This window comes from Pinus tabuliformis, chromosome 4_1 (genome assembly GCF_031772625.1).
Source record: "Pinus tabuliformis cultivar Carrire ecotype Pingquan chromosome 4_1, CPIR1, whole genome shotgun sequence".
Lineage (NCBI taxonomy): Eukaryota > Viridiplantae > Streptophyta > Pinopsida > Pinales > Pinaceae > Pinus > Pinus tabuliformis.
This window is the reverse complement of record NC_142303.1, coordinates 944,215,694-944,234,075: the sequence shown is the minus strand read 5'-3', so window position 1 is coordinate 944,234,075 and position 18,382 is coordinate 944,215,694.

Sequence of the window (18,382 nt, the reverse complement as noted above, 5' to 3'; positions counted from 1 at the left end):
GACGGAACCCACGCCATCAAAGGCCTTAAGGATGGTCGGGGATTGGTTCAACGAAGGAGAACCAAGCGATCTCCAACATTGAATCGACATAATACACGTAGAAGCTCCCTCATCAATCACAGTCCGATGAATAGGCCTGTTTTTGACTATCACTGGAATTTGGAAAGCCATTTGATGGGGTAGACGCGGTGTACTATTTTCTAGATCGAAGATTATCAGATTCGGGTCCTGAACATCAACAGCTCTGATAGCCGACAAAAGTAATTTTCATTGTGCTGGGCATGATTGCAGCACTTCTAAAGCCGACATTGCTGAGGGTGAAACAGCTAAGTCCTCAACAATGTTGTAATTCTGGGCCGCTCTCGCATGTGGATTGAAAGCAGACCTTCGAAGTACACCCTTGGCGGGCGGTTTGATTACTAAGTCCGGGTTAGGTTTTTCGATCTGTAGTGGATCGGAACCAGGAGCTGAGGTTGATGGATTAGAATGAGAAGATTCTGCTTCCTTACCATCAACAGGATTCTTACTACCATAATCTTGCGATCGAGTCGCAATCCTCACATGAGACATCATCAAAATGGGTTCTTCACTGGCAGTCGAGGAAGAACCTATCATCTTATTCTCCTGCTCTGGAAATGGATTTTTTAACACAGCAGGAGTGGGAGAACCTTTGACTATTTTCACAACCTCGGCCCGATGAGGGCAATCTCTTGTAAAATGATCCTCTTCACAAATAAGACAAGGATATCGAGGTTTGCGCTTTTCGTCATTGGTTTCCGACTTTTCCGTTTTCTCCTTTGGAGCCTTGTCTGCTTTAGCCTTCTTCTTTCCTTTCTTCTTTCCACCGTTTTTTGATTTGGCCGTAGATGACTCTACAGCGTGAATATCGGCGGAAAGTTCAGGAGAAGACTCTCCTGTCGGGGAATCAGGCAAGGTGATTATAGGAGTAGTAGAAGTCTTGGAAGATTTCTTCTTGCTCTTTGTGTTCACGATGCCAATCATACCATCAGCGGCATGAGATCCCGAAGGAGCAACAGCGATTTGATTCGATTTTGGAAGATCTGGAATCTTCTCGTGTAACGTACCTGACTGAGTATAAACTAAGTCAAGGTACTGCGCCTGAGCAATGACTTGCTCCTCAGTAACTACTCCGGCCTTAGCTACATCTTCAGTAATCTTCGGTAATAATGATTTAACAAACCATTCAGCTAAGATTTGGTCCGGAATAAAAACTTTCACTAACCTCTTCGACGTCTCCACTCATGAATGTGATCAGAAATATACGTGGACGTCGATTGTTTTAGTGAAGTTAATAACTCCGTGCCGTTATCGTATCTGACCGGCAACTGAAAGTGAGTTAAGAACGAGGTAGCTAACTGGCTAAAATTGTAAAAAGAGGCCCGTGGTAACTCAATGTACCACTTGGCCGCGAGACCAATGAGTGTACGCTGGAAAAGACGTAAGCGGATCGAATCATCCGAGATAGAATTTGAAGCACACCAGAGATGGTAAGTCATCACATGATTGGACGGATCCTCTCCAGACTTACCTTCGAACTTGGGTATATCACTGGGCAACTTATTTGGCATTGGCGGCCAGAACGGAAGATATTGAATTGGATCGTTCGTTAGGCGCGTCAAGTCTGGTAAATCCAAAGTTGCGATAAACGGTAACTGCCGGTTAGGATCTCTAAAACTCTGGGTCACAAGACCAGTCCCAGGAGGAGGATATCCAGGATAACTAGGAACAGGAGTCGCATTAGGGATATTATATCCTCCTGGAAAACCAGGATTAACCGGACCGTACTGGGGTTGTTGAGGTTGTTGATAAGTGTACCCAGGATACGGTTGATACTGGTAAACCGACTGCTGGACAGCTTGCCCATGTTGGTACTGTCCCTGGTACGGTTGATGAACAAATTGAGGTTGAGTAGTGACAACCGTACTTATACCAGGCTGACCTATAGGCATCTGGACCGTGGTTTGAATCGTAGATCCAGACAACGGTAAAGATGTCTGAGGAGTGGTTGCAGAGACAGTAGAAACCGGAGCTGTCGATACTCCAGAAGTAAGTGCGGCAGATGTAGCGGTAGTTGCAGCAGCCGTTTGAGATGGAGTACTAGGTGCAATTGGCGGCTGAGTAACTACCGAAGTTACAGAAGTTTGAACATTTGACTGGACAGGTTGCGGTTGCTGGGGTGGACCAGAAACTACGGGTTGTCCAGTTTGAGGTACCAACTGTATACTTGGCTGCAACACCTGTTGACCCTGTGATGGATCCCACACTATCATTCCGGGGTATTGACCCGTAACAGGTTGAGGATACTGAGATCCATAACCGGATTGAGGATAGGATTGATAATTGAAAGGTACAGTTCCCCTACCTTGAACATATGACTGACCTTGAGGTGGTTGATAACCTTGACTCGAGTATTGACCTTGAGGTTGATAACCTTGAGGTAAATACGGATACTGGGGTTGACCTTGACCCTGAGGTTGATACCCTTGAGGTTGATACCCTTGGGGTTGATACCCTTGGGGTTGATACCATTGAGGTAAATATTGATACTTAGGTTGACCCTGGGGTACATATTGAGGCTGGGGTTGACCTTGAGGCATGTATTGCACCATAGGTACATACTGACCTTGAGGTTGCCCCCCAGACACAATTTGTGTACCTTGAGGTTTCCCCCCAGGCGTTAACTGAGGCTGCCCCCCAGGCGTTAACTGAGGCTGCCCCCCAGGCGTTAACTGAGGCTGCCCCCCAGGTAGTAATTGGCCACCTTGAGGTTGGGAAACGGGAACTGAACCTGACATCATGTAAATGTCTCCTACACCCAATGGTATATTACCATTGTTTCCAGCTAATAACCCATGATCAATGGGTTGAGGAGATGCCCCCGCAAAGGTACCAGAAAGTGATTGATACCCGGTGGGAACAGAAGGACCGCCGTGTAAGAAAGATTCAGGAGATTGAGAAAACACGGACGACTGACCAGACATATTTACAGGAGTATAAATACCTCCAGGTGGAAAAGGAGTACGAGGTGTAGAAAAACCTATCCCTGAGTTGTCTAAATAATTGGTTAACGAAAGGTACCAAGTAGTACTTCTAGGAGGACTGTAAAAGATAGATTCACGCTCCCTGAGCTCAATAGTAAGTTGATCTTCAAGGTTAGAGACGCCTATTTCTTCCTCTGGAGCAAGTTCTTCAATAGCAATCAGACCAGTAGGAAGATTTTCGGTGATAACTCGTTCTACTCTTGGTGAATCTGGAACACTAGAAGTCGGAGTAACAGGTTCAGATATTTCAGGTTCTTCGCCTGTATCACTAGTAGACGAAAAACTACCAGCAAGCTCAGAAACTGTAACAGCTTCGGGATTATAACCTGTCTCTAGACTTTGGTAATCTGGATGGACTACCAAGGAAGATTCTCCTTCTTCAGGTGAACCTACTCTACTGCCACTAGGAGGAGTTACAAGGACCTTCAAACCTTCTAAATTACTCGGGTCGTCTCGAGGAGGCTCACCCCGAAGTCTACAGGATCTCCTCAACAATTCGGCCACAGAAACAACTTCAGGAGACTGGCCCCGAAGTCTACGGGACTGTCTCGGTAATTCCGCCACAGCTAAAAACTTTTAACTACTACACACGAAAACAAAGTAAAATCTCAAATCAAACCACCTAAAGTCTCTAAAGAACCAAACAAATTTGAAGCACACGCCTAAAGAATCTAGGGCGTCAAACCAAGCACAAACAGTAGCCTTTCAGACCGAAAACACTAGTTGGAGATGAAACCCAACATCGCCGGATTCAGTACAGAAGTGGCGGGTGGAACAGTTACCCCGGCAACCTGCTTAATGAATAGACCGGCACAAGTTCCTCCACTTTAACCGTCTCGAGTGAAGTGAACCCCCCGGAAAATCCAAGTGAGTCTAGCCGACGTCTGCTCCAGGTACAGTGGGATCTTCCCTCCACCGTCACCTCGGTAGAATCCTAAAGATAATGGTCACTAAGGCTACCAACCGCAACAAATGCACCTGGGGGAACAGTCTACACTCCGACAGCACGCAAGGGCAGAGTATCAAGCTCAATCCCCTTGCCGGTTCCTTGAAAATAATCCAAGGTTTACCGACAAGTGACCCTTGGCTCCTCGACAATGGTTAATTCGAGGTTTACCGTTTGTAATACGTGCGTGTCTGGCGTCGTTCCTAACGAGGGAGGATTGATCCCCTCACTGGTTCGGACACGAGCTCGTGCTTCTCCTTTAAGAGGAGCTTTCCCAGAGTACAAATGAGACAATTGGATTTATTCTATCACAAGATAAGCTACTTGTTTGGTTTTGTTGTCTTGGAGAGTTAATTACTCTCCTACTCCAAGACACTAGCCTGATCTAAATTGGTGTTTCAGAGCCCTAGTAAATAAAAGTTACTAAGTTGATTTTACTTTAAGCGTTAATTTTATGGTTTTTCTTAAAGACAAAAGGTAGCGGAAATGAAACCAATGGTGTGTAGACTCGACTCAAACCACTACAAAGATGCACCTAAGATGATTTACGCTGCTTTTCTCTTTCAATGAAACTCCGAACTAAGAGAGTTGGAAAATGCAAATTTTATAGAAAACAACTTTCTTAGTAAAGACAATCAAAGAAACAATTCTCTTTATCTTTCCAAGCATACAAACATGACCACTCCTTACGTGCACGAAAAATTCTTTTTTCTTTTAAAATCCATCAAAGCTACTTGAAACAAAACTTTTCAAAGGAGATGTTTTTGTATTTTCTCTTATTTAATAAAGCATACAAATCTATTTTAACGAAAATCAATCTCAAAAGCTATAAAATCTATGAAAAATTGACTCACAAGCAAATCAAAAAGAAATTTACTCTAAGCAAACCTAACGAGGCAAAAGCCTACAAGGATGATTCTAGGTTGTTTTACTTGACCACAATCAAGCCAAGGACCAGCTAATGCAGAATCAAAAGACCAGTCAAAACAAAACTCAAATCTTTTTGTTCTTTTTGTAAAATGGAATTCAATACTCAATCAACAAGCACTTCGAAATTTGCCAAAGAGACAACTCAAAGGTAAGTTGCTCTCACAGGTAGACTTTATGACAGGTCCGACTCTTAAGAAGGCTGACAAAACCAGAGAGATCTAAGGCTTGACAACTTCTACCGCCAAAGTCACTACAGGACCTACTCAAAAATCAAACCCTAGGGCTTAAACTTTTATGAAATCCACTAAAACACTCAATGCTATCGAAACAAGTTCAGGTGAAGATCTTTGACAAGAGATTAATGGATCTGGGCAGTAAAAACTAAGAATGCGTACTACTGAAAAAACCAAGAAAAACTAAATTCAATCTGACCCTAAGCTAACCCACCCAAATACAAAGTCACAGAGCCAAAAACCAGAAAATAAATGACTTTTCTCATATCAAAGTTGCATACAAAGGAAAAAACTTTCACATCAATGGAGTCCCCAACGGAGTCGCCATTTTGTTAGGCGGAAAGAGTCGATAGTGCGGACACAACCAACCTCCCTAGGAGCCTAAGACTCTCTAGTGACAAACAAGACAAACAAGAGCAATCCTTCTCTAAACATGCATTTACTATATAGGAAATCAAGTGTTTAGATCCTACCTGTAATCCAACGTTGTTGCAGTAGTCCAGCCTCGCTGATCCGGATGAGCTCCTCCTTCACTTCGAAACCTGCATTCACTAACAATCAAACGATTAAATAGCACTTGATAATCTCATAAAATAAAACATGTTTAACACATAGACCAAGGAGTACATGAAACAACTCATAAATAACAAGTTATTGAGAAGAATGGACTCATTTGCATTAATAGGAAACAAAAGGAACAATTACAACCTGAGCCTTGGTGTTGTGCAAGTTCCTCCCAGGGTCCATCAAGAGTTCTCCTTTACTTTGACAAAGCTCACCCACTTCCAAATAGAACAAGCAAAGATGGCAATCTCTCCTCACAAGCTTCTAAATGGGAGTCCTAATTCCAGCAGCATCTACCCTTAGAAATGTTTAGTTTCCAACCTCTCCTCCTTCTGGCCCAATGCCTGTATTTATAGTGCTCTAGAGGAAGTTATTCAGGTCCACCATCAATGGGATAATCCCCTCTTTGGATGGGATAGCTCCCTTATTGATGGGATAAGTTCCTCTTTGGTAGGGCTACATGAACCATCTGGAGGCGCTCAATACACGTCGAACAACCTTCTAGAATGCTCTAGAAATGACCACAAGTAACTTTTTAAAGATGAAACTTGCGCATTTTGACCTTTACAGGGGTACGCACCTACCCCTTTACATACAAAGTGTATAAGTACGCAGCTTTTGTGAACATTAGGTGCGTATCCCCAGGTAAGGTTGAGAGAACCTGCGTACCCAGAGATAAACACATTTACAAAGACTTTCTCTCTTTCTTGAAGTTTGACATGGAGAGCAGAGGCATGAGACTTGCCCAGGAGGATAGCATGACTGTTGATGGAGCCATACTAACTGTAAATAGCCATGGTGACATTTTTTAGTGTAACAATATTTATTAGAAATAACAAGACTTTTAGATGAAGAAGGGGAATTTGAAGAGGATGGAATAGATTCATAATATTTAGGAGGAGATTTTTTGGTTACGCCTTTATCTTTATTAATAGGAGTAGTTGATCCTTTTTTTTTATTGGATGATGATGAATCAATATATATTTTACTCCTAGTCTCTACTGGTATGGTTGCTCCTTCTTCTTCGTTTTCTGATGTAGTAAGAATAAAATCCCATAATCCATGTGCTTCAACTAGCTCTTCTTCTTCTTATTCTTCCATAGATAAGGTTGATTCTTCATCTTCATCTTGATTTGATTCAGCGTTGGATATAATATTGGGTGGCTGAGATGACGAAGGTTGAGCTTTCTTGAAAGGTCTAAAAGATCTTTTTGAAGATTCTGATACTTGTTTCTTGATCTCGACCATCTCATTTGACATTATTTTGAGGACTTTCTGTAATCCTTCTAAATCAAAAGGGTCTTTAGAAGGTTTCATTTTGGCTTCCTCTTTAAAAGTTACTTTCTTTGACTTCCTTTCTTCAAGAATAGTTTTCTTCTCTAAAGCTAGAATTCTCTTTTCAACAGACAAAGCTTCTTTCATGTTTTCAGCTAAAGTAGCTTTACTAGCTCTATCTACAAATATTGAAATATTAGAGGGAAGCGCAGAGATATACCATTCTATTTGTACATCTTCACCAGGTTGTGAAGTGTTAGGAATCTTATTAAGCAATTTATTGAACCTAGAATTAAAATCTTTGATTCTTTCATTTTGATTTGTTTTGAGATTGGAAAGATCATTAATTAACATTGTTTTTGTACAATCATCACCAAAATTTGTCAAAAATTTCTCTTGAAATGTATTCCAATTATTAATTGAGTCTGTTGGTAAAGAAAAGTACCAGGATCCTGTTGATCCTGCGAAAGTATAGGGAAAAAGTCTACATACACAATCTTCTTCTGAGACTCCATTTAGGTTAATGGCCAACATATAATTATGTAAATGTTCTTCAGTTGGAATCCCTTCATCAGGATTGAACTTGGGTAACCATCTTTCTGGATGTTTAGGTAAAGGATGAAGAGGTGCAGGCATGTTGACTGCACCTGGATTGGTCCATGGTCTGTTAGCCATTCTGGGAATTTGGGTAGAAGAAGTTGTAATAATAGAAGAGGTTGAATGTGAAAAAGATGAAGTAACCCCTGTGTGAGTGGAAGGATTGATTGGATGAGAGGAAGTTGATGATGAGGGATGAAATAAAGGTGTTTGTGGTGGAGAAGAAGATAAAATCTCACTAGTAGATGATTGTGATTCGTGATTTTTAGTATTTCTTCGGTGAGAAGGTAAGGGAAACTCAAATGGAGTAACCCCAAGTTTCTCACTTTGGGATCGAGTCAAAATACGAGAAGTTTGGAAAGATGAAGATACACTACCTTCAGATAACTTAGATTGTTGTGGCCTTTCTTCTGAAATAGAAATTCCTTCTAATTTATGAATTAAGGTCTGAACTTCAGGTAACTCCTGAGAAGGAGGTTGATCAGATGACTTAGGGTGTGTGTTAGGAGATCTTGTAGTTGTTTTTACAACTTCCGATCTGGGAGTAGGAGATTTCGAATGAGATTTGGAAGTTGGTGGATATTTTGAGGGAGAATGACTCTTTTGATGACCTTTTGATTTGGGATTAAACCTTGTTGCCATTCATAGTCGGGGCCCTCCTTCTAGTGCCAAAAATGTTGAAGGCTGGAAAATATTTTCCTCAACATCAAGAAATACCACTCAGTTGGGAACTTAAGACAACTCCATTTCTGTTGGAATTGGTGGCTTCGATTGGGGATAAAGGGACAAGTTTCTTGTTAAAGAAATATAAATGAATAATGGAAATAAAATGAGAATAATAGAGTGATTTAAAACTAAATATGATATTAATAAATAAACTTATTCTACGTGTATCTCGGGAGAATATTTCTTTATATGTGATCCAAAAAAAATATTTCACAAATCATGCAACAATACAGATCATTAAGCACTTTATGAAAAGAAAACAGATAAGATAAACTAAATTAATTAAATAGTTAATAAATTTAGTTGGTTAAAACTAATCACATATAAGATCTCATTATTTCATATACAATCACAAATGATACAATCCTACACATCAATAGTGACAATGTCTAGTTGTTTGCAAAAGCATACATATAATGAAAAAACTTATAAGAAATTCACTATCTATCTAAATGAAACATAGCAGAAGTATAAAGATAATATTACTGATACATCAAGACTATATTCATGAAAAAGATAGCTTCCAGTTTAGAGTCTTCAATTAGATAACTTTGGAATAAACAATAGTGCAAGTTCAAAAGTTGTCTATCAAAAATTTAGAACCCCTTTCTAAAGAGATGAGAAGGGTTTAAATAGTCTATTAATATTACAAAAATAGTAAAATAAAATTAAAAGTCTTTAGAAAATCTCCAACAAACTAAGCTAAGATAAAGCAAAGATAAAGATAGCATTATGTTGTAACAAGAAATTCATGACTATGTTGCACACTGATTCTCCATTCATTCTCTGAGTCCACATATGTCCGTCATTAGCTTCAGTTGGGGGGGATGAATTAGTTGCATGCACATCTGCCCCGTAAATACCGCATTGCTGAGTGTTGGAAGAAGTTGAGATGTTGCATTAGAAATACACCTCAGCACAAGCCATTAACTATGTGGTTTTATCAAGAAATGCCAGTAACTTTTGAGGTTTACTTTTGATAAAATTTGGATGTCTTCAACCTTTTTCTTTGATGTTTCCTACCATGACTTCTTCAGAGTTTTGACATCTGGTAAGGTGTCCTTTGGGAATTCCTATATTAGATTGTCCTGTTATAAGCTATTTTTGATGTATTCGATGAAATTAGAAGCAAGATTTCTAGTTCTGATGATATCCATTTCTTCTTGCTTCATATTTATGTCCTAGTCATTGAAAACAATATCTTTTTGAGATTCTTCAATTCGAGGAATATTAGCTGATCTTCCTTCAACACTGTCTTGCCAATTTATATGCTCAAATATTTTCTCATAAACTTCTTCATAGAATGTCCGCAGATCGGACAACTGGTTAACTAAAGAATCACTGGTCTTACTGTAGAAATTCTGCAAATTCTCTACAAGTCTCACTCTGAGACCTCTGTAAAAAATTTGACTGTAGATTAACCCGACAATGCAATATAACTAAAGCAAAATACTTTAATATACTTCTACAATCAAACTTGCGGAAGCTTAATAGATTTAAGCAAGATCAAGCGGAACACATATAACCAGAAGAAGAATCAATGCACATGAAACACAGAAGATACTCAGGGGAAAACCTTAGCTAAAAACCCCACTATCTATCTTATCATACAAGGTGGAAATACATCAAGATTACACAAAACCTTAGCTCTCACAGCTAGCCAGCTCTTAGTACAATCCTCCTGGATGCTAACAAGCAAACAAGGCTTCTCACAAACCTTCTCCTCTACCCTCCAAGCCTCCTATTTCCTTGTGCAGTTTCTCTAGGTGATCCTCCTATTACCAAGTGTAATACTGATCACTCACACTGATCTCACACCCTGTAAAACTGCACAATCCCCAAGGAACCTTATTCCTTCTGCATGGACGAGTTTCCTTTATAGGAAAACTCATGCAATTGATAGTAACCTATCCTTGACATTTAGCTCAATTGGGTCTTTCTTTGAATAGACATGCATGAGTTTCTGATGAGAGAATCTTCAATTATCTAGAGTACACTAGTTGGATGCATGCATGCATTAACTGACTAAACTCAGAATTCATTCCTCAAATAGTTTGGAACTAATTTGACTGGACTTAACTCAGTAAACTAAAATAACTAATTACAAATCAAATACAACTCAATCTTATCTCCTTAATTCAGGGATGATCTCCTTAATTTAAGAGATAACTGTTGCATGACTTCAAAAAGACTTCTAACTTGAATTTCTCCAACTAATTAACTCAAGATGAATTAATTAATTATTTTTCAAGTAGCTGGTGAGACTAAATTTGAATTTAATTCACAATTTTAATTCAAGGACAAATTAAAATTGGAATATTCTAGATTCTATTTTTAACATTTCTTGTTGCTATTTTCAACACTCCCTTTCAACAAGAAAGGAATTCAAATCGATCCTGATCCTTAACCTTTGGAATGTTCTGCATGCAACACTTCTCTCAAGTGTTGTTGCTCCAACAAATCCAGAAAAAAAAAAAAAAAAAAAAAAAAAAAAAAAAAAAAAAAAACATCCAACCTGAATCAGAATGATGCCTCTGTCATCAAAGTCTCTGACTACTATTGCCTCTGTCAACTGAAAACTCTGCGCTTCTGCTGACTCAGCCTTTCTGCACTGTTGTCAATCCTTCTCTGCGCTCTTCAGTATCTGACTTCTCTAGCCTCTATCACTTTGATCTCTGACTGCATCAATCCCACTGATTCCTCCTACTACTATGTACTTTGAGCTCCCGTAGCAAGGTATGATCCATGAGATAAAACCTCTCAATGGACCCTGCCCAATTTCAGCGTTCATGGGACTATCACTTCACATCACCCCACCTCACACTTGGAGGTATGGTTGCATGTGATCCATCTACCCACTTGGCTCGAAATTTCCCCCTACTAGAGGTCTCTACATGTCGGTCTCCTCTCAACATCTCCAATTGTGGCTCCTCCACAATTGTCTGAGACTTCTTCTGGGTCTGCATGTTGAGAGGTAATTTACTCTCCCTCTCAACCACCAAGTCTCTAACATTTGCCTTGCTCCTCAAGGCTTTGCATGCATATTGAACCTCAAGAGCATACAAGTTCTTGACTCGTGAACCGATCTGTTTCACCTGTCTCGTGTCGATGTGTCTAAGGAAAACCTTTCCCTTACTGAAGACAACATCGTAGCCTTTGTCCTCCAACATCGCAAACAATACCAAGTTATTCTTCAGTCCAGGCACATGCTTCACATCTATCAAGGTGATAAAAGCTCCATGCTCCCTCTGAAAAGCAATCGTGCCCACTCCTGAAACACTATACCTTTCATCGTCACCCATCTCTATGCGCATCTTGAGGTCTTTCTCCTCCAAGGTACTGAATAAACTTTTATCGCCAGTCATGTGGAATGAGGGTCCACTATCAAGAAATCAACCACAACCCATCATTGATGACACCATGATTTCAATGAGGGTGAAGTGCATTTCGAACTGAGAGGCTAATGCCTCGCCTTCCAATCCATCTAAGGATCCCTTCTTGGACTTCTTCGATGGGAAATTAGTCGCATAATGTCCCATCTCAATTCTTTTTATTTTTATTTTTTTAAATTGAAGTATGATATGAATTTGATTTGCACTTGCAACCCGAACTTAAAATTTAGAATTCTCTTCTCCGTATACTATTCACAGCTCTGATAAACTAGGGCTCTGATACCATGTAAAAATTCTGCAAATTCTCTACACATCTCGCTCTAAGGCCATGTAGAAAATCTGATTGTAGATTAACCCGATAATGCAATTATATACCAAAGCAAAATACTATAACCTACTTCTACTATCAATTTACGGAAACTAAAAGATTGAGAAAGATCTAGCTGAGCACATATAACCAGAAGAAGAAGAATCAATGCACATGAAACACAAAAGATGCTCAGGGGAAAGCCTCAACTAAAAACCCCACTATTTGTATTATCATACAAGGTGGAAATACATCAAGATTACAGAAAGCCTTAGTTCTCACAACTAGCCATATCTCAGTACAATCCTCCTGGATGCTCATAGGAAAACAAGGCTTCTCACAAACCTTCTCCTCTGCCCTCCAAGCCTCCTATTTCCTTGCACAGTTTCTCTGGGTGATCCTCCTATTACCAAGTGTAACACTGATCACTCACACTAATCTCACACCCTGTAAAACTGCGCAATCCTCAAGGAACATTATTCCTTCTGCATGGATGAGTTTCCTTTATAGGAAAACTCATGCAATTGATAGTAACATGTCCTTGACATTTAGCTCAACTGGGTCTTTCTCTGAATAGACATGCATGAGTTTCTGATGAGAGAATCTTCAGTTATCTAGAGTACACTAGTTGGATGCATGCATGCATTAACTGACTGAACTCACAATTAGTTCCTCAAACAATTTGGAACTAATTTAACTGGACTTGATTCAGTAAACTGAGCTATCTAATTACAACTCAAATACAACTCAATCTTATCTCCTTAACTAAGGGATAATCTCCTTAATTTAAGGGATAACTATTGCATGACTTCAGAAAGACTTCTAACTTGAATTTCTCAAACTAATTAACTCAAGATGAATTAATAATTATTTTTCAAGCAATTGGTGAGACTAAATTCGAATTTAATTCACAATTTTAATTCAAGGACAAATTAAAATTGGAATATTCTAGATTCTATTTTTAAGATTTCTTGTTGCTATTTTCAACACTTACACAAATCATGAATTAAAGTTAACTTATGACAAAAGATAACCTGTTGTTTAGAAAGGAGTGTATCCAGTTCTCCTGCTTCTTTTTGAACTTCCTTTATTTTTGGGTTTTCCTTCACCTGGTTAATATTTTGTTGTAGTTGTTGTACCTGTGCATCTTTATCTTTGATTTCAAATTCGAATTGTAGTTTCAAGTCATTGAAACTTTTCTATAATTTGGCAAGGTTTGCTTGCCATTGTTGCTCAATCACTTGCCTTTCATTTTTGAGACTTTGTTCTAATTGAACAATCCTTTGGTCCTTTTCCTTCATAAGCAATATAATTTTTATTTCTTTATCAATAGTAGCACTGGCATAAGCTCCTACAAACTGTGAAAGCATGTTTAATTCTTCGTCAAGGATTGTTTAGGCTCCTTTCCAGAGAACTTGAAAAGGAGTCTTGTTTGAAACTAATGTCTGTGCTTGTTCCAGCTTTATTGCTTTGTGTTTTGGACTATAAAACACATCCAAAGGAGGTATTTCTTCAATTTTTAGAACTATCTCCAATGTAGGGAATGCTGGGATAATTTTTGCATCTTCATTAATAGTAATTTTATCAAGAGCCTCGACAGTGAACGAGTTTGTCCCTTTAGTTTGTGGAATCTGCATTGTTTATTTATTGATTGTAGTGTTTACATCCTGAGTTTCTTCAGTTGATAAGATGCGATTAAATTCCTACCAAAATTCATCCAATTTATTTTCTTCTTGAAATTTCTTCATTTTCTTGATAGTTGAAGTAGCTATCTCTGACAGTTGAGAAATAAGTGATTCCTTTGATGAGGAGGCTGATGTATTTGAAACTTTATGATTTTATCGAGAATGTCTTAGCAAAACTTCTGGAAAATGGGTTATTCCATGACTATGATATTGATTGATTGAACTCAATCAATTCTTCAGGAGTTAGTTAATATGTTGTTAACTTTTGAAAAATGGAATACTCTGGAACCATCTCAAATAAATCATCAAATTTATCAGGCTCGCTTGTGAATTGCCTGATTCTTTCTTGTGTTGTGACATCTTTTGCAACCCCATTGGGATCGTATTGTATGTTTGTGATGGTTGGAAAACTTAAAGCTTTAATTTGGTCAATTTCAGCAAGAGCGTGTCTGAAATTTTCCAATGTATATATACTACAATAAATAGGAAAAGAACGCCAAGTATTTTTCTTGGAATCCTTGAGCACTTTCATTAAACCATTCCCAACTGTTTGGTATGCAATTTCTCTAGCCAATAATTTATCAGGGACAAAAAGAGGCAAAACATGAGGACTGGAAAGACTACCAAACACTCAAATATAAGTAAATGACTCCTCCTCGAACCACCTTCCTAATGACATTAAGTCATTATTAGCTTTTGTAGAGAGTCTCGGTGCTTTTCTACCGAAGATCCTTGGTGAACGGGGAGGATAATTTCATGACAAATTTTATAAAAATGAGAATGATACTTGGATTCCAAAAAGATATCAAGGTAAACATGAATGGGGCTAGGGTATTGAATTGTTCATTTCCATACTATAGATGGAAAATCATATGAGAAACAAATAGCATCCATGACATAGGTGCTCATAAAGAAAGGAGGAGGAATTTTATCATTAACTACAAATTTGAGTAGTTAAATTATTAGAAAAAATATTTTCCCAATCCATAATATAACCATCAGAAGAAACCTCTATTAATGGTACTCATTCCTCTGCGAACTTAGGTGTATTAGGGTAACCGTATAAATGACACATCATAGCAGCAATATGAGAGAAAATGCCAACAATAGAAGCTAATGAATACATGCCCCTATCTTCACATTTGTGCTTGTTCAGGTCCCTTCTCCTTTCTTTGATAAGCTCTACTGGGTTCTGATTCTCATGCATTGAAGATGGGAGGAGTATATTCCATTGGATGAGTTTGCATACAACAAAGGTTATCATGAGTCATTGAGGATGAGTCCTTTCAAGGCACTCTATGGGAGGATTTGTAATACTCCCTTCAACTGGAGTGATCCAATGAATAGGCTACTTATTGGACCGGATATGTTGGTATACATGGAACAGAAAATGCAGGTTATAAAGAAGAATCTAAAGGCAACATAGGATATACAGAAGAGTTATGCATAGCAGTACAATGAATTCAAGGAGTTTCAAGTTAGGGAGCATGTGTATTTTTGCATCAAGCCCAAGAAGAGCTCTTTGAGGATTGGATCATGTGCCAAGTTGGCACCACTACATTGCAGGCCTTTTGAAATATTTGAGAGGATTGTACTAGTGATCTATTGACTTACATTGTCTCCAACAGTGAAATTCCATGATGTTTTCCATGTTTCATTGCTTAAGAGGTATATAAAGGTTGTTGATCAGGTTATTGATTGGTATGTATTGCAGCTAGAGCAAGAAGGAGAATTCCAGCCAGAGCCTCAGTGCATATTGCTGTGGAAGCATTTCATGCTCAGGAACCTATCTATAGAGCAAGTTAAAGTGCATTGGAAGCACTTTGGGCCCAAAGAAGCTACATGGGAGATGGTGTATCAGATGTGGGCCATGTATCCTTCTTTGTTTGTCGATGAAGGCAAAGAAATTTTAATATGATGTTTGGTATATGGTTGGCATATGTTTTGTTTAGGTTTTGGTATGTGTACATATGTATATGGATGTAAATATCACCATGAGCTAAGTTATAAAGCTCCGATAAGCGGTATGGTTGTTATCTTTTCATGTTGCGATGATGTTTTTCTTTTGAGTAGGTCATCCATTGTAAAGACTGCAACAAGCTAAGTTATAAAGCTCCATGGGAAATACGTTTTCTTTTCAGTAGTTTTTTTGAGGTCCTAGTGTGTTTTAACACCAAGGAAGGTGTTCCCCAAGGGAGAGGGGTCTGTAACAACCCCTGGTTAAAATTTCATGTAATAAAGGTTAATAAAGGCAAAATAAGACCACGGTTAAGGAACACTTATTCCAAGCTGAATGTTGGGCAAAGACACCCTAGTGGGCATCACTGGTTATGTTTATGGCTAACGGAAATTGGCAAAGAAAATGGCCAAGGCATTAAAAAGGAAAAAAAGGTATTTTGGCACATGTATTAATGAAAATAAATGAAAATAGGAGAAAAGGAAGGTGAAAGGTCATAGGTTGCATGTGAGGAGGAAAATGAAGGAAAATAATGGAAAATGAAAAAATGGAGTCCTAATTGATAAAAAGGCTTCTGAGGATTATTTCTAACCTTTCGTCAATTCATTTTTGGAGCTCTCTCATTATTCTCTCTCTCTCTCTCTCTCTCTCTCTCTCTCTCTCTCTCACTCTCACTCTTGGACACTTACAGTTTTCTTGAAGCATTTTAGCTTTGGAGCAAGGAAGGAAAAAGAAAGTAAAGGAAAGGAAGGAAAGAAAAGATCAATCAAGGAAGAGAAGAATCAAGCATCTTTAGCAGGAACAATTGCAGGTAACATATTGAAAGTGTGATTTCCTAGATGGTTTTGACATGCATGGATTTGGAAGTTGGTATATGCTTCTCTTGTTGTTGATGGCATGGTTTTGTCGGGTTATGATAGTGGTCTTCAGCCTAGCCTTACCTTTTTCCAAGTAGCAATGGCGTGATGGGATTGTTTTCTTAGTTTTGAGCTTTGGAATTTGCCAGATGGTTTCGGAATCTGGGGCGGAGGTGGGCTCAGAAAAAATCCAAAGGCGTAGGAATCCCTTAACCGGTTTTGGCGGGATACATGGTAAAACCTGAGAGTGGAGGCTCAGTTTATGACCTAGTGATCCGGTGTCGATTGTGGTAAAGCCTAAGACTGGTGTCTCGATTTAGGGCCTAGTGATCCGGTGTGGATTGTAGTAAAGATTGAGAGACAAGGAGACAGAAAATTCCTCGAGGATAGGGATGGATCCCGGAGGCATTCCAAGCTCGGTTTGGTTTTGTGATCTCGGTGCCAGTTTTGGTGAGATCATGGTTTGGTGAGGGTGGAGGTGATTTAACCTCTATATTCCCTTGGTCATTTTTGGATTGGTTTATCCATGAGATCCCACATTCATGCTTGCAATATGGCACGGAGGTGACTAGCTGAAAGAAATATTTGATTCAGCCATGTCCATGGTCGAGTGGTACGTGGAAGTCTCGAAACTAGTCAGCTTTGCCTATGTTTAATTAAAGCTAAGTTCTCTTTCTTTTGTACTTGTTAATTTTGGGCTTTAATGGTTGATATCTCATTGTTATTTTCATGGTTTAATGTTGGTTATAAGCATGGTTATATGACTACTTATTGTCATGGTTATTTCATGTATTTACTTGTAACGGAAATGATAATGGATGCAAGAACTAATTGATGTCAAAACAATTAAGGGAAGAGGGTAGTCATCCTTCTTGGCAAGTCTCATATGAGTTATCATTCATTTATTCTCTCTCTTGTATTCATTTCTTGAAGAGTGCAGTGATATCAAGTGTTTGACAGAATGTCAGTCTCGATTGGGGATGGTTAGGCCTTGTCGTGGAGTCAGTTTTGATTTGTAAGTCTTATCATTAAGTAAATTATGGATTATGAAAGTGTCATTTAGTTCTGGGCAGTGACCTAGACTCTGGGCCTGAAAAACTGGCTCAAATCTTGGAGACGCAGGCACAACACTGGTAAAAAAATTCCCTGGACGCATGCACACCCATGTTGTGGGAGCATCTGGAGCCTCTTGGATGCATGCTTGTCCATATCGAGGGAGTGTATAGGGTTTTAATGGTCTAAAACTTAGTGGGACCTATGGGATGGTTACCTGAGTGGTAGAGATGGTTTGTGGGAGTTCTATTGCTGATGTGGAAGGTTTGCATGGTGTGTTTCCATTGATTCCACTTCCTTAAGGTGAATTAGGAGTCGAATCATATCATAGTAACTTCTCATCACATGTTTACCCTAGTTGGCTAGTTACTTCGGTAGATTTGGGAGAAGGGCATTACATAGTGGTATTAGAGCATGGTTCACCCTTCGGACTGGATGGGTCGTGTGTTGCTCATGCATTCATGTCAGTTGCATGTATGTAAATTACCCTTAAGGTCTATATGCTTGTTGCATATGCATGGTGTTGGTCATGGTTGTAGTGATGTTGCCATGTCAAGGAGGATGTTGTTGTTTTGAAATGTGTCTTCATGAGTGTATGATTGGTTACATGTTTTTTATGCACGTTAGTGCTCACATGTGGTCAAGTGTACAATGATGTGGTGGTTGTTGTCATCCATGAGGTCATGTTATGTGTAGTTGATATGGGCATGTATTAATGACTCGACTCTAGTTACAATGATGGATATATGGTTACATTCTTATGTGTTATATTTCTATAAGTTGTCATGATTATGTTAT